This window comes from Aythya ferina (genome assembly GCF_964211825.1).
Source record: "Aythya ferina genome assembly, chromosome: 5".
Taxonomy (NCBI): Eukaryota; Metazoa; Chordata; class Aves; order Anseriformes; family Anatidae; genus Aythya; species Aythya ferina.
This window is the reverse complement of record NC_140301.1, coordinates 61,765,808-61,784,163: the sequence shown is the minus strand read 5'-3', so window position 1 is coordinate 61,784,163 and position 18,356 is coordinate 61,765,808. Positions and strand designations below refer to the sequence as shown.

The following is an 18,356-nucleotide window of genomic DNA, read 5'->3' as shown; positions in this document are numbered from 1 at the left end:
TCACAACGAAACCTTCCTGCTCCCGGATTCAGCAGTTCTCACCTACCTACTTGTGCTATTAATTATTACTAATTAACTGCATGTAGAATTTCGCATTAAACCTCCCATAAGCGATGTTGCTATGCTGTTTAACCATAAAACCAAACCAAACCATAGTAGCTGGCATCTAGCATGGCAGCATCTATCTATTTATCTGGCCTATAGATCCCTGGAAAAGGTTCTCTAGCATCACGGTAATATATGAAAAGAAAATGACAGCTGCTGACCCCACCTGCCCTCTGAAAGTTTATGATCTGTAGGAATATTTGGGTGAGCAGCCTAGAATACACAGAGTTTTATTTGTTCAATAATACCCAAGTAGAATCAGGAGTAATATCTCTCTTTCCTTCTTGCTCCTGCAGTAACACCTACCTGCCGTTTGCAGGATGAGCGGCCACAGGACTGTAACAGACGCATAGATACTTAAATGCTTTGCTGAACGGGGATCAGCAGCACCACCAGACAAGCTCTGACACCTCCGTGACAATCTAACAGCGGGAGAGGGAAAAGGCCTTCAAGTTTGATTAATATTGAAGGCTGTCATCTCAACCTTCCTGTTCCAAGTCAGAAGCCAACAACAAAAAAGGAAGAGAGAAGGTAAGATGCACCTGGACAAGGCATTCTGCAAGCACACAGCCAGAGACAACTCCTAGAGACAGAAAATACAACAGGTAAAGTGATTTACCTGGGGACGTGGGCCGTGTTAACTACAGACCTGCGTGTCCTGCCCTATGCATGCCCCCACCACCCTACAGAGAATCAACCTGTGCTGATAAAGCCCTTCAGGCAAGGAAGACCCTGCCAACCTGCATCACCCAGCGGGACGGGGCTGCAGCTCGCTGGGAAGCTCACTGCACGTGTGTGGTCAGCCTTGCAAATGTAATAGTGCAGTAAGCCTATAAAAGACATATTGCACTCAGTTTTTCCAAGGATGATGTAACTGGGTGGGGGCACTACCAGGCTGACGATAAGCTAAGAATAATGATACTTGAAATAAAACTTTTGCATGTAAATTTAGCTCCTAAAATTTATTAGCAGCAGGAAGATAATGGTGTAAGAAGTTAATGAAGAGTCACCATGAGATCATATTTATATTAATCTCGAGCTTGTAGGCATTGTTTCTTGGAGGAAGTACTCATTGTGTGTAGTGCAGTAAAAGCTGCTTTAAAACAAAGAGATAAAATAGTTGCCTTAGCACAGCAGCAGCATTGTCACTGTAAATCTGCCGTGCCACATATTTTATTACATTTTCATAGCAGAAGAGGGAATTTACGATGTGATACTACAAGCTCAGCCAGCCTTCTTCTGTCAGTGGGGTACCTCTCTTAACTCATATCTAAAATATTTGCTGATACTGAAACGTGACTGGGAGACACAAAAACAACCTTTTACAACACAAGAGCACATTATATTCATCTAACTTCGAGCAAAAAGAAGAAAAACAAATAGCTTGAGCATCTGTTTCTGCAAAGAGTAGGCATTGTGCTGCAAAAACTTCTGCTCTATGGGAAGAACAAAGGGAGGGAACCACTGCTGAGCTCAGACTGCTTTTGGGGATGAAGGAGCAACATAAAGATGTTATTACTGTTGTTACCAGATAAAAAATGATGCCCTGCCTTACCTTTAGGGATAAGAGTCACCCACACCGTCTTTGAGCTTGATCTCCTGTAGCCAGATACTCACATCAGTGTTGTCAGGACATTACAGGCGTTTTTTATGGCTTACACTAAGCAACATCTTGTCCAACACGATCAAGGACTCATCACTCACTTTGTTTTGGGGGACCATTCACGGTATATTTTGGATATTCTTGCACAGATAGAAGTGTCACGTAAGCATGAGGGGACCACATCCATCCTGCACAGAAGCTCAGCCTTCAGGCGATGAAGAATTCAGCATTAGGAACTCCTGTTGATGAATTAGAAAAACACACGTTTAACACTGTAAATGTGATTTGATCAAATTATTCGGGAGGTTTCTGTTTGCGTTGTAGGTACGGAACTTGGTGTCAAGAAAATCCTCCAGGCAAAATGGGCAAAAGAGCTAAGGAAAAGAGGAACTTGGTGCACAGCTTATGAATAAGACACCAGCGACAGAAATCTTGTAGGTCAGTTTAAATCAAGAGGGAAATAATACGAAAAAGGACTTCAAAAGCATTTGCAGGAACATTCCACCAAGACCAAGTCATCTGTCCTGACTTTCCCAAAAGCAGCATGATCAAAGCTGATTATGGGATTTCAGGCACTGAGTGTTTCTTTGTGTTGCCCAAGCAGAGAGTGCAAACGCTTCCTGATACCAAAAAAGACAAAAGGAAGATCCTCAGATATTACAAAGCCAGGGCCGGGATTTAATGTCTTGAAAAACACGTCGGTGCCTCCAGCCCACCCGCACGATGACGTGAGACACGGCCCAGCACCGTTGGGGCTGGCCGTGGGGTTTGGGGTAACGCTGATAGAACACTAAACAACAACATATGCACCGCGTTCGTAATGAGGTTGGACTTTTAACCTTCGAAAGCAGTGGGAAACAATGGGGCTTTTAAAAATACCAGCTCAGAGGTAAGGAGAGGGTCAGCCTCGTACAATTTATAAATATAAAACCAGTTGCATAGCTGAGCTTCGCTTGAAAACATAAATTATTTGGAAGAGTAAGAGGAAACCAGAGGAGGGAGGAAAAGAAAGCTGGCAAAGGGGAAAGGACTGGGAGACAGTGGAAGAGATGGGAGAGGAGGGGGGCACTTGATGAGCTTGGAGACAACCACGCCGTTAAAGCTCCGCGTGCCCACAGTGTCAGAGAAAAAAATAAATAAAAAATCGCTGCTGTCTCGGCCAGTGCAGGCCTGTGCTTTGGGCTGTGCTTCGGCACTGCTCCGTACCACAGCCAGAGCTGCCTTTGGGGTAAGGGGATGGCAGGCAGGTCCTCCCCCCTGATTCTTCTCTCTCACTCCTCCTGGCTCCCCTCCTCTCCCCGGTTTGGCCCAGCACAGCCCAGAGATCAGCAGGTTTAAGTGAAAGCCCCTGGATTTGTTCACATTTCACGTGCCAGGCTAGTGGCTGTTTCCCTCACACCAACCCAACGCATTCAAACAGTGGCAAAGCAAAGGAGGGATAAAGAAAGGAGCTAATAATAATATTAAAAAAAAATAAAACCCTGAGGATTCAAGGTGAGCAAATTCTGGCATCATTTTTGGCAGACACATGGGCCTAGACAGGATGACACTGAACTCAGATCGCTGTAATCTCAAACACACAGCAGGCTCTATTTTGGGAGGACCCAGAGGACATTTCCTTCACGTACCATCAGACTTTACAGCCTGCTCAGCACTATTACTCAGCACCCTACTGAATTCCCCCAGCCTCCACGCAAGAGCTCCCCGTTACCGGAGGGTCTTTTGCAGCACCGAAGCAGCCGGGCACTGCAGTCCCTCGTCAAGCAAAACGACTCCAGGAGGATTTATTCGGCAGGAGAAAGAGCAGCAAAATCCGACCCATGTCAGATGCAGCTCTCCAAGAAATTCCTTTTCACTTGCAAGTGACACACAGGCTCGAGCTGCCTTCCTGGGACTTCCCAGCACCCTCGTGCCAGGCGGCATTAGGACGGAGCCTGGCACCCAAGGGTGTTTTTCAACAATATTTCATGGCTTCTTTTACCGTCTTCTCTTTAAGCCACTTCCAAACTCCGCTCCTTCTGCTCCCTACTCGGATCAGACTAATAAGAACATCACCTCAGGGAAAAAAGACTCGTACACAGACAGACTTCCTCTTCAGAGGATCAAACAGCCCAGACTGTTCCTTTTCAAGTTTTATTAATCCTGGTTCATAATTTCCACCACATCATTAGTCATTTCCTATTATTGAATAGCTGGTAGCAGCATCATCGCCCAGTAAACAGCAAGATAACCATGCCACCTGCGAGTTCTTGGCCGATACCTACCCGCAGCCACATCTGGGTAAAAGACGGGAGAGGTAAAATGAAAAGCCAAAACCACGTCGACTTTTTTTGATCTGTGCCTCATTTCTTTTATTCACATCATCTGCTCAGCCGGCTACGTAAAGCTGCAGCAGACCTTGTTGCAAAACAGCCCCAGAAGATTAGCACTCAGAGCAGCAGTGATGATTTTCACTGGAATTCCCGTCGGCGAGGCACGCGGGGTCTGAGGGGAGGTGGCTGCTTATCAGGGCTTATTATTCCTTGGGTTGCCTGAGCTTTTCCTAGCTTGTCAACATCCTGTAGGTATTTTTTTGCCACCAAAAATGGGCAGAGAATTCAAATGCCTCGAAGCAATCTGTTTTCTATTCAGTTTTTCTTGCCCTCGTCCCCAGTAAAGCGTCTTTTTCTAATAATATCCTTTTCTTTCTACCATCTGGCTCCGCAGACTAACAAGGAGACAGCACCCCGGGCTTTCCATTCTCAGTGGCACATCTCATACCCGACTTTCTGGAGCGTCTTTTTGGACACCCTCCCTTCTCCCCTTGCCAAAAGGGTCTCCTCCTCCTCAAGTTCAGGCTCGGGGTTTCTACGTGGCTCCCTTTGTTCAGCGGAGCTGGACAGAGCCCCACATCCAAAGACTGAGCCAGAAGCGTGCGGCTGCCATCCCCAAGGGGCAGCGGGGAGAGCAGTGAGGGCTGTTCTCTGCCCAGGCAGTGCCACTTCTCCTCTCCCCTCGTTTCCCATTCTCTCAGTGCATTTTCCAGCTGCAGGCCCTCCCTCTGCCCTGCGGTTTCCCCACAGGCTCTGTGGGAGAGCCTGAGGGCGGCTCCACGCCAAGCTCGCCGAAGACAATGAGCCCTTCCACCATCTCCAGGGCAGGCAGCGGAGTCCCCAGTTCCCAGGACTGGGGAAGGATTTCCTCCTTTTCACTCCTGGCACACGGAGCACAAGAGCTGGGGTGAAGCGTGCCCCTCGCAGGAAGGAATGGCTGAGGGCTGATGGCAAGGCAGGTCGCTGCCTTCCCGCGTGCCCTTGGGCAAGAAGTCACTCGCCATTAGACTCTGTCAGTGCTTGTTTCGATGCGTGCCCCGTTATTCTGAACACAAATATTGTTCATCAGAGGTCAGCTGAGTGCTAGGCGAAAAGAGGCAAGGAGATGCCTAATGGGTTTAGCAGCCTTTTGGGGAGCTCTGCGCTGCGCCTGCGAGCGTGGCTGCTTTTATCAGGGCTTTTGAGAAGTGTGCTCTGCCAGCCCCGCACAGCCCTGAGCAGATTCCTTCCTCTGGGAGCTCTCCGGCCCTGCCAGGTGGAGCTTGGCAAAGCCAGGAGCAGGGTTACGTGACTTGGCTGCGCCAGGCTGTGGCAACGCCTGCGGCACTGGCACGCCCTTGGCTCCTCACCTTACCCTGACTCACCTGCACTCGGAGCTTCAGTCTGCCCGCAGGAGGAGGCAGGGGCTGCTGTGCCTGCGTGGGTCTGTCCCTCCTCTCACTACCCACACCTGGTGCCGTCTGTCTGCACCTACACGAGGAGAGAACAGTCCTTCATAATCCTTCATAATCCCCAGTGGGCACAGGTTTCTTTCTGCTTATGTGTAGTTTTCTCTCTCTTATCCTCAGTATGCATAAATGTATACTTCCAACATACACGTATTTATATAATATATATTATATAAAACACATCTATTTTGTAAAACAGAATAAAAGCTGACTTTGCACAACCAGCTATCAACTCTCTTGTCTGCTCAGGTGCACAACCCAGCCCGACCCGTTCCCTTTTCTCCTGTAACGCACAGAGCACAAGAATTGCTCAGGTGTTGTACTTCTCTATCTGCCCACCCTCCAAACTATCATTTTCCTCTTTTTCTCTGACCCAGCACCCTAATTCCACGTGAGCTTTTCACGTCTGTGTCTCCTCTGAGGTGTAAGCAGGTGGAATTATTCCCCTCTTGAGCAGGGAACAGGTAGGACATCGCCACAGGTCAAAACCACTGCACCTCCATGGCGTGGTATTTCAGCACTTTGCATTTTACAGCATTTCTGATTAACACAGCGTGGAGCACTGAGCTCACCAGCAACAGAGACAGAGCTCAGAGGAGTACCCAGTAAAACACAGGCACATCTTTAGGGCTTTCAGATGAAAGATGGTAAAAGCATCCACCTCCTACAAGGAAACAGTGGCAGCAGCAGGGATGCATCTCACTACCCGAATCCCAGGACCCCTTTTTCCTTTCCCACTCCTGCACATCTTACACAAACCACGCTCAGCTCGGACAGGAGCTGCCTTCCCCAGAGCCACCCCTGCCCTCAGCTCTCCTGGCTCCTCACAGCTTTGCCTCACCTCAGTCAGGGACCTCGAAAGCTGCTTTTAGTGAGCAGTGATTTTAGGATCATGGCTTTTGTTCTCCCAGCAAGTCGCTTTGTGCCCTTCTGATGGAATTCCTGCAGTAACGACAGGGGCAGCGTGTAATGGAGAACGATGGGCATCCTTACTAGCAAAGCTGGGCACACGAGCCAGAGATCAGAGAAACAGATCTCAATAGCTCAGCTGGGACGGAGAAAGCCTGTTGATTTTGATGTTCTGTACAGACAACAGAGTCTTTATTTTAAGATCCTACAATCCTAAGAGTTGGCCAAAAGGAAGGAATTGTTTCTATTTCCATTTTTCAGATGGGAAACCACGGCAGTGAGCAACTGATCAAAACCATGGAGTCCAAGAGAGGACTGGAAACTGAGCCCAGATCAGGCTATAAGCCACTTTTTTTTTTCTTTTCTTTTTTTTTTTTCCCAAGGAAAATTCTGCCTTTGCCAGGACCCCAGCCATAAAGCTGCTGTGTAGCTGCTCCGTGACAGCAGCCACCGCTGAACTCTGCACCAGCATCCAAGGGTTGGACCCCTCCTATGGTCCTCCAGCCCCCTGCAGGACCAAACCCTGACATCCCGGTTCTGAAAGCCCAGCATTTCACCCCACAGACATGAACAGGTCTTAATTCAAGAAAGGGCCAGGATGTAGCTCATTATAACAAACCGGGAGAAGGGGAAGGTTTGCGATGGCACGTAATCAGTAAGCAGTGCTCTGCAAAGCTGCCTGGCACAGCCTGCCCCTGCAGCCAGCACTTTCTGCCCTACCAGCGATCCCGATGGCTGGAGCTGTCCCGACTTTTATCAGCAGGGCAGCCTCGCACTCTGCTCAGACCCAAATGATCAAGTGGCCTTCGCAGCTGCCACCGCTTCCTATTAAAAGACAACAAGAGGCCTGTGAGATTAAGGAAGGATAAAAACAAGAGCTTATCAATTGGGAAGTCATGGCGCTGGTTATCTGAAGCAATGCAATTATATCACGGGCTTTATCTGTGAGTGGCTTTTCCCTTCCAGGGGGTAGGAATAGAAAAACTTTTCACTACATAATGAGCCCTATTGAAACCCCATTTTGCCCTTGGCAAAAGGCCATTATCCAGCAGCAACATGTAATCATCCTAAAAATGCATAATGGCATGGAAAACGGACAAGTAGTTTCTTGAAATATTGTTTGTAAAAGGCCTAATTTATAATGGGGATTGTTTGTGTTAGGGCCTTTTGGCGCGTATGGTTAACAAGAACTTGCTGTTCCGCTGCCAGGTCGCTTCATCAAGAGGGCCTTGTGCAGGCCGCGGTCGATATGGCCGTGGAAACAACGGGAGCTTTTTCCAGCCCTGCCCCATCGCGACCGAGGGAGCGCCCCGCTGCTTCGTCCGACGTTGTCCTTTGTGACGGACGCCGCCGCTGTCAAGGTGCCGCAGCGAAACGTACACCCGATCAGATCCATCGCACTGCTGCACCTATTTGAAAAAAAAATATATTAGGAAGGATCTGGTAGTGCCATTAATTGAGGTTAATCGTGCAGTTGTAGCTCTTTGTAGCAATGCCGTTGTAGGAGCAGCGCCTTCCCTGCAGGAACGGAGCCCCTGGGTCGGGCTCTCTGCTGTGTGAAGAACTGCAGCACGTGCAGGAGGAAATGTTTTCCAACGGGGAAAAAGGAAGGCTGCAGGAACTGCTTCTCACCTGCTGGGTTATCAGCACACTTTGGTTGCATTTTGTATCCACAAAAAGGAGGTAGGAATGGCCCCACTGGGTTTAGTTTTGTCACATGTACTAACAAACCCGTAGACACGCCAGGCGTCCTGCTCCAAGGAAGCTCTCTCTGGTTCGTAACCTCTGCAGATGCCCAAGAAACCTTTGTAATCCCTCCAAGCATCTCCCTTTATGGCCAGAAAAGCTGCGTTCGAGTTCCACAAACTGCTCATGGCAGAACCAGCACCCGGTTGCCAAGGCACAGGAACTCTACCCCAAAGCCGAGCACCACGCAGAGCATGGGGCAGCCCGGGCACCATCCAAAACCACTCACCCCGCCGAGCCAAGGAGCCAGCTGCAGAGGGTGAGGAGGAATCGTGGCTTTCGAGGCTCATAGTGGCAGGATCTCGGGCGGAGGAGCTGCATCTCGTTACACAAAGCAGGCCCTGGCTGCGGCTACGGCAGTCGTGCCTCCGGGCCTCCAGCACAGCCGAGGCCCTATGGTGCCTGGCGCTGCACCCGCGGTTATTTTGAGCCGGTCCTTGCTACCAAGGGCTTAAAATTGACACCGAGGGGTATTTTTAACCAAAGCACAATAATTGCCACAACTAAAATGAAAACAAAGCTGTCATTTGGACAGCTTGACAGCGCGCGAAGGCCTTCTGTAGAGAAATGTAATTCGAGGCTTTTTTTTTTTTTTGTCTTTCGGGCGTTTTTGCTGGATGCCCGGGTATCTCCCTAACGTATGGAAATAAGAAGCCTCCTTTATTTGCTCCGAAGCTGTGTTTGCACAGCAACTGCTGAAGAAAGCAGCTTCTTCCTTCCACGACCAAATAAAATGATCCCTTAGGGTATTTATAGTCCTCACGGCCTAAAGGCATCGCTTGGCTCTCTACCACAAGCCCGGCTCCGTGTTGCTATATTAAACAACGCGAAGACGTAATTACGGGGTACTCAAGCCAGTGTCTGCAGACAAAACCTGCCAGGAGCGATGAGGCATTTGCCTTCACACGGAGACAAGAGCCTGGATTATTCCCCCCCTGCAGCCCTGCATGTGGAGGGGCTGATGCTGCCAGGCCAAAAGCTCCTGGTGCCTCTGATTGTGCAGTTTTCTTGTACCTTCCTCTCCTTGCCTGTGAGTTTCTGCCCTCCGAGTGTTTGTTACTGGCCTTGGGCTGGCAGCTACTCCTCGCAGCAGGGTGGTAGAAGGAAAATGTGCCCCCCTCGTGGTTTAATCCAGCTGGGCCCTGCGGGGATGCAAGCTCCAAGCGTCCAAGCTCCATCCCCAGGCACAAAAAGCCCCAGGACGCCTGCCCAAGTAGCTACGAAGGGGTGAAGGTACGAAGAAAGAAAAAGCTCCTTGGGGCGCGTGAGCTCTGGCAGGAAACTTTAGAGAAACTCTGGGGGAGGGATAAGTCACGAGGATGATGAATTGCCCACTGGCCTCGCCGATTCCTTTCCAGTCCCACTGTCCTTAGGAGGGTTTCCTCGGAGCCGAGCACAAAATCCTCCTGTAAATGTTTCTTTGGGGTGAGGAAGCCAGGCGCACAACCCCCAGGCAGGCTGAGCATCAGCAGAGCTGACAGCGAGGCAAGTCGCTCACCTGCTCCTTCCTTCCCAGGTCAGTCTCCTGTTCCTGCAGCCCGTTGGTTTGTCCCTTGTTGAACGTCACTGAAAAAAGCTGAGAATTTGCTGGCAGAAACCAATGTGAGAGGTAGGAGCCCTTGTCCCAGCCCAGCACAGCCAAGCCAGCCCCAGAAGGGCTGAAAAGCAAAGTTTTGCCCGTTTCCAGCTCAGAGCAACCAAGTCTTCCACACTGCCCAGCCAAAGCCAAGAGCCCCTCTGTAACACTCGCCCTGCAAACCTCCTGCCGAGCTCATCTGCTCTGGAAGCCTACAATAAAACGGTGACTTTCAACGTTTGGCACTTTGATTCTGCAAAGAACGGGACAAAAATCTTTCAAGGGGACGACGAGACACCGGGATGCCCCCTGCGCCCTCCCACCACTCACACCCAGCCCGCAGGTTGGCCCAGTCCTGCTCGTGGCTTTGAGCTCGGAGCCCTGCTGCCCTTCCACGTCCCCCGTGCCAGGCAGCGGCTCCTGACTGCCAGATTTCCCCCACTTTTCCTCCCTGGCCGGGCGCGGAGGGGACCTCTCCAAGGCAGTATCCGCAGTGCCACCTTCTGGCCTGCGACACGAATCCCAGGCACCCAGCGAGGCCCTGCTGCCAAGCCTGGTCCTTCAGCCTGTCCCCACGTTGGTCTCCAGCCCTCCTGGCCACACGGAAAATCGTGTTGGGCGACGGGCTTCACAGCACAACGGCCACCCCGGTGCCGGTCACCGGGCTGAAGAGCTCAGGGCACTCAGCCCTTGGGTTGTGCCCCACACCAGCACCACGCCACGGCTGCTCCGCTCCTCCCCGCGGCACGGCCAAGTGCCACCGCCCTTTTCTCCAGCTCGGGAATCCCCACGCTGCTTTTCTCCCCGGGAAGATGTATAAATGCAGGAGAAACCGCCAATTCCCGGCGTTTTTTCTTGGCCTGGTGTCTCAGAGCTAGAAATAGGCTGCTGCTCTCGCTGCCAGCAGCAGCGTGTGATGTGTGCTCTCGGATCAGGTCGCTGCAGCCCAAAACCAGCAGCTCTGCAGCCCTTTTTCAGTGCCCGAGGCTCTCACCTGCCCTGCAGCAGCTCCTCAGCTGCCCTGGGCGTCCCAGCAGGTGCATTTCCATCGGGGACGATCTCAGATCCCTATCCCGAAGCACAAAGACGAAGGGCTCCAAAGGAAGGGGGAAAACACGTCGCCAGGAGCCTTTACGTTGCCCGCTGGACTTCTATATTCCTTCTCCACGACGTTATTTACAGCCATACTAAAAAATTAAGTGCTTCATGGAGCTTCTCTGTGGGTTTTGGCCGCGTGGAACAAATGTGATTTCCTGATGCTTGTATCAGGTTGGCAGCGTGTCAGCGATTTCAATGCATCTCTCTAAATAAGGACTTAATGCTCATTTATTATAGGCCCCATTATACCACTCTCAGCGGCTAAAAGGGCCTGGGTTTTTGGCAGAGATGTCCTTTACACCCACCTTCTGTCCTTTTGACTGCCTTCTGATCTGATCTAAAAGAAAGAGGCAGTGTGTTGCACAGCTCCAGCTTGCATCCTGGAAGCCAGACGTTTTCCACTGCCCCTGGCTTTGGCCAACTGGGAAGACATTTCAAACCAAGAGCCCAGCCCCCATCAATACATTTATTTTTCACTTCCTTGCGTCTTACCAAGCCCCTTATAAAGCTGTATCAGCAGGGGAAAACAGTGTAGCACAAGCCTTGCCCATTTTGTCCCTCCTCTTCTGCTCCCTCTCTGTTAAAGAGGCAGGGGTGATGCCTTCCTCACCGTTTATTCCTCAGGCTCTAAGCTCTCGGAGACAGGGATCGCCTCCTGCACGCATGGCCCATGCCTGGCACAGAGGACTCTGATCTTGGCTGGCCACTGCAGGAACACACAATAATATTTGGACGAGGAGAGTTTACACATGTGGGAAGTCCCACTGGCTTCTAGAATAAGTCTCCCGACTTAGCCTGGGAACTGCGATTGGGAGATGTAATCATAACAAAACACAGCCTTTATCTCCCAGCGGGAACTCTTCCAACTTCCATTTTTCTTAAACCTTATCCATCCCTTCGTAAAATATACGTCTTTAAAAAAAATAAAAATGAAGGACTTTCCAACCGAACTCACATTTCCAAATATGATTTTTAAATTAATGCAGAGTTTTGGGGAGAAATTGGCCAAATTCCAATCAAGCTATCAGCACGGCAATTAAAGTGATTTTTCCATCCGAATATATCCCTGACATGGAAAGAAATTACACTATCACTGCATAAAGCTGTTCTGATAGATCAGTTCCCTCACCGAGCATATTTTATACTCATCAAAACTATTTATACATCCTCACATATCAAAGCTATTCTCGGAATGTCGAGTCTGAATAATATTAGCCACTCTTGAAAGCACAAACACACGCGGTACCCTCGCTAACGCCGAGTATAGATCCGTAAGAAGGAGCAGATTCCCTCTTCTTGCCCGCTGGGGTGCACGCCCGCACGGATCACACATCCCAGTGCAACCCACGATTCTACTGAGCTTAATTAAACAGCAAGAAAAGAAAGTGGTTTCGGTCTCTTTTTAAGCAAATATGTGCTAAATGTGCACCATATCAAAACTCCTTAGCACACACTCTATGAGATTTTGTACAATCCAGCTTAAGGGAATTAGGCACTCGGATCTAATTGAATTTCAGTGCGATACAGACACCTAAATCCTCGAAGCTCCTTTGGAAACTCCTGTCTTATCCAATACATGGTTCCCTTTCAGCTGAGAAATACCTTAGTAATGGTACACTTAACACTCAACAGCCATTTGACCTATTTTACTAATGTGTTTGGGAAGGAGGTTAATTAACGGTGGATAGCTATATCCTTAAGCTTAATTTTTCCAACAACCCTGCTCATAAAAGGAAAAATTGAGTACATATTAAAGGAAGCAAGCAATTAAGTTGCACAAATAGTGAGCTCATTGAACTGCAGCTGACTTCTATCATGTCAAAGAACAACTAAACACAGAAGCAATGAAAAGATTGTTGCCACGACCACCACTGAGAACTGCCTGGCAATAAAGATGAATAACTTCCTACTTGAAGATTACTGATTAAAGCTCTCAGAAACCAAAAGGTTAGACATAGGCATATCTGTAGCAAAATATTTTAATGCATGTTTGGCAGATTCCGTAACGTATTTACAGTGGATTTAAAGCAAAGATTTATACATCCCCAGTAAACTCCGTTTTAAGCAGCCTTTAAAATCACTGCAGCTCCAAGCATCAGAAGTACAGGGGGGACCCGGCTCCTTCTGATGCCTCAGTGATGGAGCTACCCCTACTGTTTCCTAAATACAGAGGTGGGGAAAAGGAAAGGCGAATATTCATAGGCCTGAGCGCAGCGTGGGAGGGCACTGGGCTTTGCTGGATGAACGGCGTCCACAAAACGCCTGCTCAGCACCGGCTGGGGCAGAATTTCTCATCATCCCTAGGTAGAGGGAGACGTGCAGATGTACTGCCCTAGAGCCAATCTGGGACTTAAAACAGCAAAATCGCATCCTGGGCCTCTTGGCCCTTGATCTACCATGACCTGAGGAGTTAAGGTCCTGCGTCGGGCACGGTTTACTGCCCCAGGTGGGACATTGCTGGGGGAGAGGGGAAATGGAGCCCTGGGCACCTGCTTGGCACGGCGCTGCGCCCCTGGGCGTGCAGGCAGACAGACAGACAGACAGCCTTACAGCCGGACATCCACACGGCAGCTTCAGCTGCTTGATTCGGTTCCTTGCAGCAGATCTCACCGCTGTGTATGTCAAAAAACACCATCACTGAGGAGGGGCCAGCCTGGACAGTGCAGGGGCACGGCAGAGCTCATCACTTAACCCCCTGCTGAGAGCAGCGAGCAGGACTGGAGGAGGAACTGTGCCTGGGGATATCTGCTTCCTAGAGCTCTCCACAGCCAGCGAGGTCTGTTTGGACAGCCAGCACAACGTGATGGCCTTTACAATGACCAAGCAAACACATGCAGGCCAAATAATCAGCTGTAGGGGATGCAGCGAGCTAGTGTTTCGCATGGTGTGTTTGCCCAGCAGCAGCAGAGCCCAAAGCCAAAAGGTAAGAGACTCCCGTGGAGGTGCAACTGGTGCTGGGGAAAGTTCTGCTCCACAGCACGTGTAGGTACAGTTAACCAAGAACAGCAGCGAGTGTCCCTATTTCCCCCTTATCCATACCAACAAAATTAGCAACTCAGGAAGAAAAATTCCCTGAGCGCTGTTTCGGAGCCATTTTTTTTCTATTTCTTGTTGCGTTTCCTTAGGATGTTTCCCCAGGAAGAACTACTGGTTGCTTTAAAAGGATTTTTGTTTTTAATGCTGGTATTGCACAGCACGTTCCCGTGTGCCTCTGCCTCACCTGGCTCCCCAGGGCTAAAATAACCCAAACTGAGCGCCCCACCACTGTGACAGTTGTTCTGTTAGCAGCACATCAGCAACCCTACCATCTGGGTGACTTCTAAATGAAAAAGGGAAATGCTGGCTGCTGCAGGAGAGACTGCTTGGGATGAGTGTGTCTGTGCCAGAGGAGCTGCTCTGGGACATGCCCATGGAGTCGGAGCTGTGCAGCATGCAGTTCCTCCTCCTCCACGATGCGACTTGTGGCAATGCTTTTGGGATTTCCAGCCCTTCAAAGTTTTACATGGGAGCGCAGGGCATGTGCTAGGAAATCCAGACTTAATAAAGTGTGCTTTTCCTGGTGACATCTCACAGAACCGTAAAGGCAAACTGTGGCGACCTCCTCTTCCCAGAGATCGAGACTCCCTGTGCCACAGCCTGAAAGCCACTGGCCTAAATAGCTATGTACAGACAGGAGAAAGACACTGAACAAAGCTGTCGTGCCCCGGTGGTGGAATCAGGGCAATGAACTATGCAGAAATATAGGGAAAAGAACTGGAAAGGCACTTTGGCTGGGAAAAGAGAGTGAGAACATTCAGGCAGAAGAGTCAGGAAAATTTTATTCAGATAAATTCTGATTATTTGCAGCCTCTGAGCAAATATCAGGCACCTGCAAATGCAATAGAGCAAAAAATCTACAAAGCAGAAAGCAACTTCATCCAGTGTCCAGGGAACAACTGGCTTGGCCTAGCAAGAGGCACTTCATTTTAGGTAGGCCAGGTTGAGAGGCTATTTGCAGTTCCATGACAAATGACATTAAACATGATTATTGCTCTCAGCCCTCACTGTAAAATACTTCTGTGCACTAATGACACGAATTTGAAGCCAATGATTTTAAACATCGGATCCAAACAGAAAGAAATGTTCAAGCCACAATTAGCCCGTTGGCTTTTAAGTGCTTGACCTTTATTTCTCTCACACACACCTCCCCCTGCTAACTCCTTGAAGTCAGCTGGCATCTTCTCCTGAGTTAGGGGCTTTTGGTAATGCCCTCAGGGCAAATATCTTATTACTTCCAATCCCTGTATGATGATGGAAGCAAGGCCTGCTCTTACAGTTCTGCTCAATGTAACTTTAAAACAAAGAACTTGGAATAAGACCTCCATTTCCACCTACTTGCTCCGCTGCCTTGTGTCTTTTTGCCCTTGAAAAAAATTCTGAATCCGCGTTCCCTGCAGTGAATCACATGAGGAAGTAAAAATCTTAATTGTAACATACAAGTAAAACAGCAAGACACGACTTCATTACAGTGGAGATAAAAGGGCAAGGGATTACAGGCATTTTCACCTCATCTTAACACATGGGGTTTCTTGGGATTGATACAGACACATGTGAGTGCAGGGAAGAATTTTTTTTTTTATGCTTTTATCTGCTTCAGGCACTTTTAGGGCCTTTCCCTGCCTACATCCCTCAGCTGGAGCCCTGAGATTCAGGAAGTGGAGCACATCAGTAACACAAAGCACAGAAGTATAATGGCACCTTGACCCAGCCCAGGCACATCCAATGTGCCCACTTACCTCTACCAAGGTAACAACAAGTTTTTAACCAGCCAAGGAGCGTCTCGTTAGCACGAAGGTGACAGTGAGACAGGGAAACATGAAAGGGAGGCAAGATAAAAGGGCAGCAGTGGGAAATAGGTGAACTTTAATTACCTTAGTAGCAGGAGAAAGAAACCCAAGTGGTTTGCTGTGCAACTCACTGATGAGCACGTGCTGTACAGCCCCATCTCTGTCCAATGCAGATACCTGAGGATAGTCATGCCACTGTCCTTCCTGGCCCAAACTACAGCCTTCCCTGTGTCTAAGTTCAGAAATACCCAATATTGGCCAACACGCCGCGTGTTAGAAACACAGAACACCCCAATTGTCCACCACTACCCTTATGATCTATGAATCTTCCCTATGTTTATAGGAAGGAAGCAGTTTTTCAATAGTTAAGGCTTTCTCTGATAAGGCTAATTTACAGCCTCTCCTTACCAAACGCACTAACTTGTTTTTAAAATATTCTGCTGTGCAGTTAGCATCTGCAATCACTGGCCAGTGGGGTATTTTGGACTAAATAAAGGCTGACTTATACACAGCACTTCCGATCTGTGAATGTTTAAAACAGCAAATAGCCATGGTGTGTTGCAAAGCTTCTGTATTTTCTATTTCAGAAATAGCTTAGCATAGAAACTTCAAATATGCTTAAACTTGTGTGTTGCTTTTTTTTTCAGAATATTTAGGCTTATGTCTTCAGATGCATATCTTTTAAATCTATTCCCATTTGTCAATACTTTAAACTGCATTTGTCTATGTGGCTCTCAACAACTCATCATGTTTTTCCAAGAGTATCAGAGCAAACCGATTCCCTGAGACACACCTACTGTGACAAGAGGAGCTGGGAGGAAACAAAAGGCTTTCACGCACACTCACACACACAAGCATATGCCCGGTTCTTCTGGGAAAATTCACGACATCTCAGACATATGGATATGGATACTTTTCGTTTTCAGCCTTGTAAGTGCATGAATAGCCACTTTTGTGTGGAACTTTCTGAATGACAAATGTTTTACCGATAAAGAGGGAAGGCAGGAAAACCAATAAGGCTAACTGAAGCATGCTTCCAAACCCGGTTTTCATGCTCCTTAAACCACATAGGCATTCAGGTGTGCTCGTGTAGGCTCAGCTCCTCGTATCGTAATAGTTAGACAGCGTTGTGAAATCTACTTTGAACAGCTACAAATTCAAGAGAGAACCATAAAAAAGTTTCATTCAAGTAAATGAGAGAAAAAATACCACGTACTGCTTTGGCTGAGTGTGTTGACATGAACAGCACTTCTGGAGATCCTGCATGATGATGGAAGCTCCGCAAAGCCAGACAAGGACAGATCCCAGGCACTTTGAATTTAGCAACAGGTTATTATTCGTGCTGAAGTTTCAGCTAAAGCTGCCAGCCAAGGATCAGGGTCCTAGGGCTAAGGTGCAAACTACTGCATCCATCACAATGCTACAACAAATCGATGAAAGAAAGAAAGATGAAGGGAGGTCTCTCAGGTGCTCAGTATCCAGCTGATGACAAAGCCAGACCAAAGGCCATAGGAGTGGCTTTTGTGGTAATTCCATAGGAGGCTTTAATCAATGGCATCTGCAGAGGTGACACAAGTGAATTACATTTATTTAATCGCTGAAAAGCCTAACTCCATGCTGAGATAATGTGGCACAACTGGTTGCCGAGCAGACAAGACTTCTATAAGAATGAGAAGGTATTTTGCAGGGCCAGAAGACCTTCTGCTGCAAAGCTCTTATCTTACCTAAAACAGAGCTTTGAGTACAAGATAACAAATCTTTGATAAAAGATTTGAATTTCTGCTTAAGACCCAAACTCAGTCTTATTTTTTTCCATGTAAAAGCCCTTTTATCGTGAGAAAGAAAAGGGCGAACGAATACAGCATAGTGTATGGGAAGAAAATCATAACCTCCTCCAAACTGCATCTGACTCTTCGGCACTGGAAAACTCAGCAGCAGCAGTTGTGCTTACTGAGCAAGACCAATATCCAACTAGCTCAGGTAGAGTCTGCAACAGCAGATGCAATTTTTTAAGACAGAATTTAAACCATTTTTCTATAATCATTCACCACATCAACATTCCTGGCAAACAAAGGCCATCAATGCTCCCTTCCTTGCCAGCTCGCTCTTGGAGGGGGATGAGGGAAGGGACGGCTCTCGGCGCGGGTGCTTCTCACCTCCGGGAAAACAGAATGGAAAGACATACACAGTATCTGCTTGTCACACTAGAAATTGCAAGGGGAAAGAAGGCAAACTCATGGGATTACTGAAAAGTACCTCTTTTTGGTAGAGGCATTAGTCCTGGGCTCATTATGAGGAACTATGAACTCAGTTTGACCACTGTGTTGGCGGGAGTTTCTGCAGGAATGGGGGGAGCTGAAGGGGGAAAAGGATATTAAATATACAGGATTATGATAATAAACAATAAAGCTATTTTAATGCTATTCTAGGATGTTTTTTTAAGCAATTTTAAAATTCATATGAAAAATACATGCATAGAAGGAATTTAGGGTTAGGTTTCTTCGTCCTCCACCCCCCGCCTGCAGCTACTCGGTTTTCTCCTGGGCCGCAGCGTTTGCCGAGCACTGTTAGCTGTGAGGAGTTTATCTCCATAGCTGTTTTGCTGGTTTGTTTGTGTTTAGCTAAAGTTTTGATCCTTTCTGGTTAGCGTCTTTCACTGGTAATTACAGGCAGTGTACCGTGAAAAGGTTAGTTTGGTCAGTGGAGCAGAGGGTTGGGCGGGGGGAGAGGGTT

General features: G+C 48.4%; 1 long non-coding RNA gene across 1 annotated transcript in view; it reads right to left on the bottom strand.

The window, feature by feature from the left end:
• LOC311437212 overlaps positions 1-17,116 on the bottom strand; it is a 31,789-nt gene extending 14,673 nt beyond the window's left edge. Inside the window, exons 1-6 of the long non-coding RNA XR_014693367.1 lie at positions 16,840-17,116; positions 15,708-15,849; positions 6,310-7,786; positions 5,385-5,490; positions 1,810-1,947; positions 1,661-1,704 (exon numbers count right to left, since the gene is read on the bottom strand). This is a non-coding gene — a long non-coding RNA (uncharacterized lncRNA). The remainder of the gene's footprint in view (positions 1-1,660; positions 1,705-1,809; positions 1,948-5,384; positions 5,491-6,309; positions 7,787-15,707; positions 15,850-16,839) is intronic.
• Between the last annotated feature and the right edge of the window lie 1,240 nt (positions 17,117-18,356).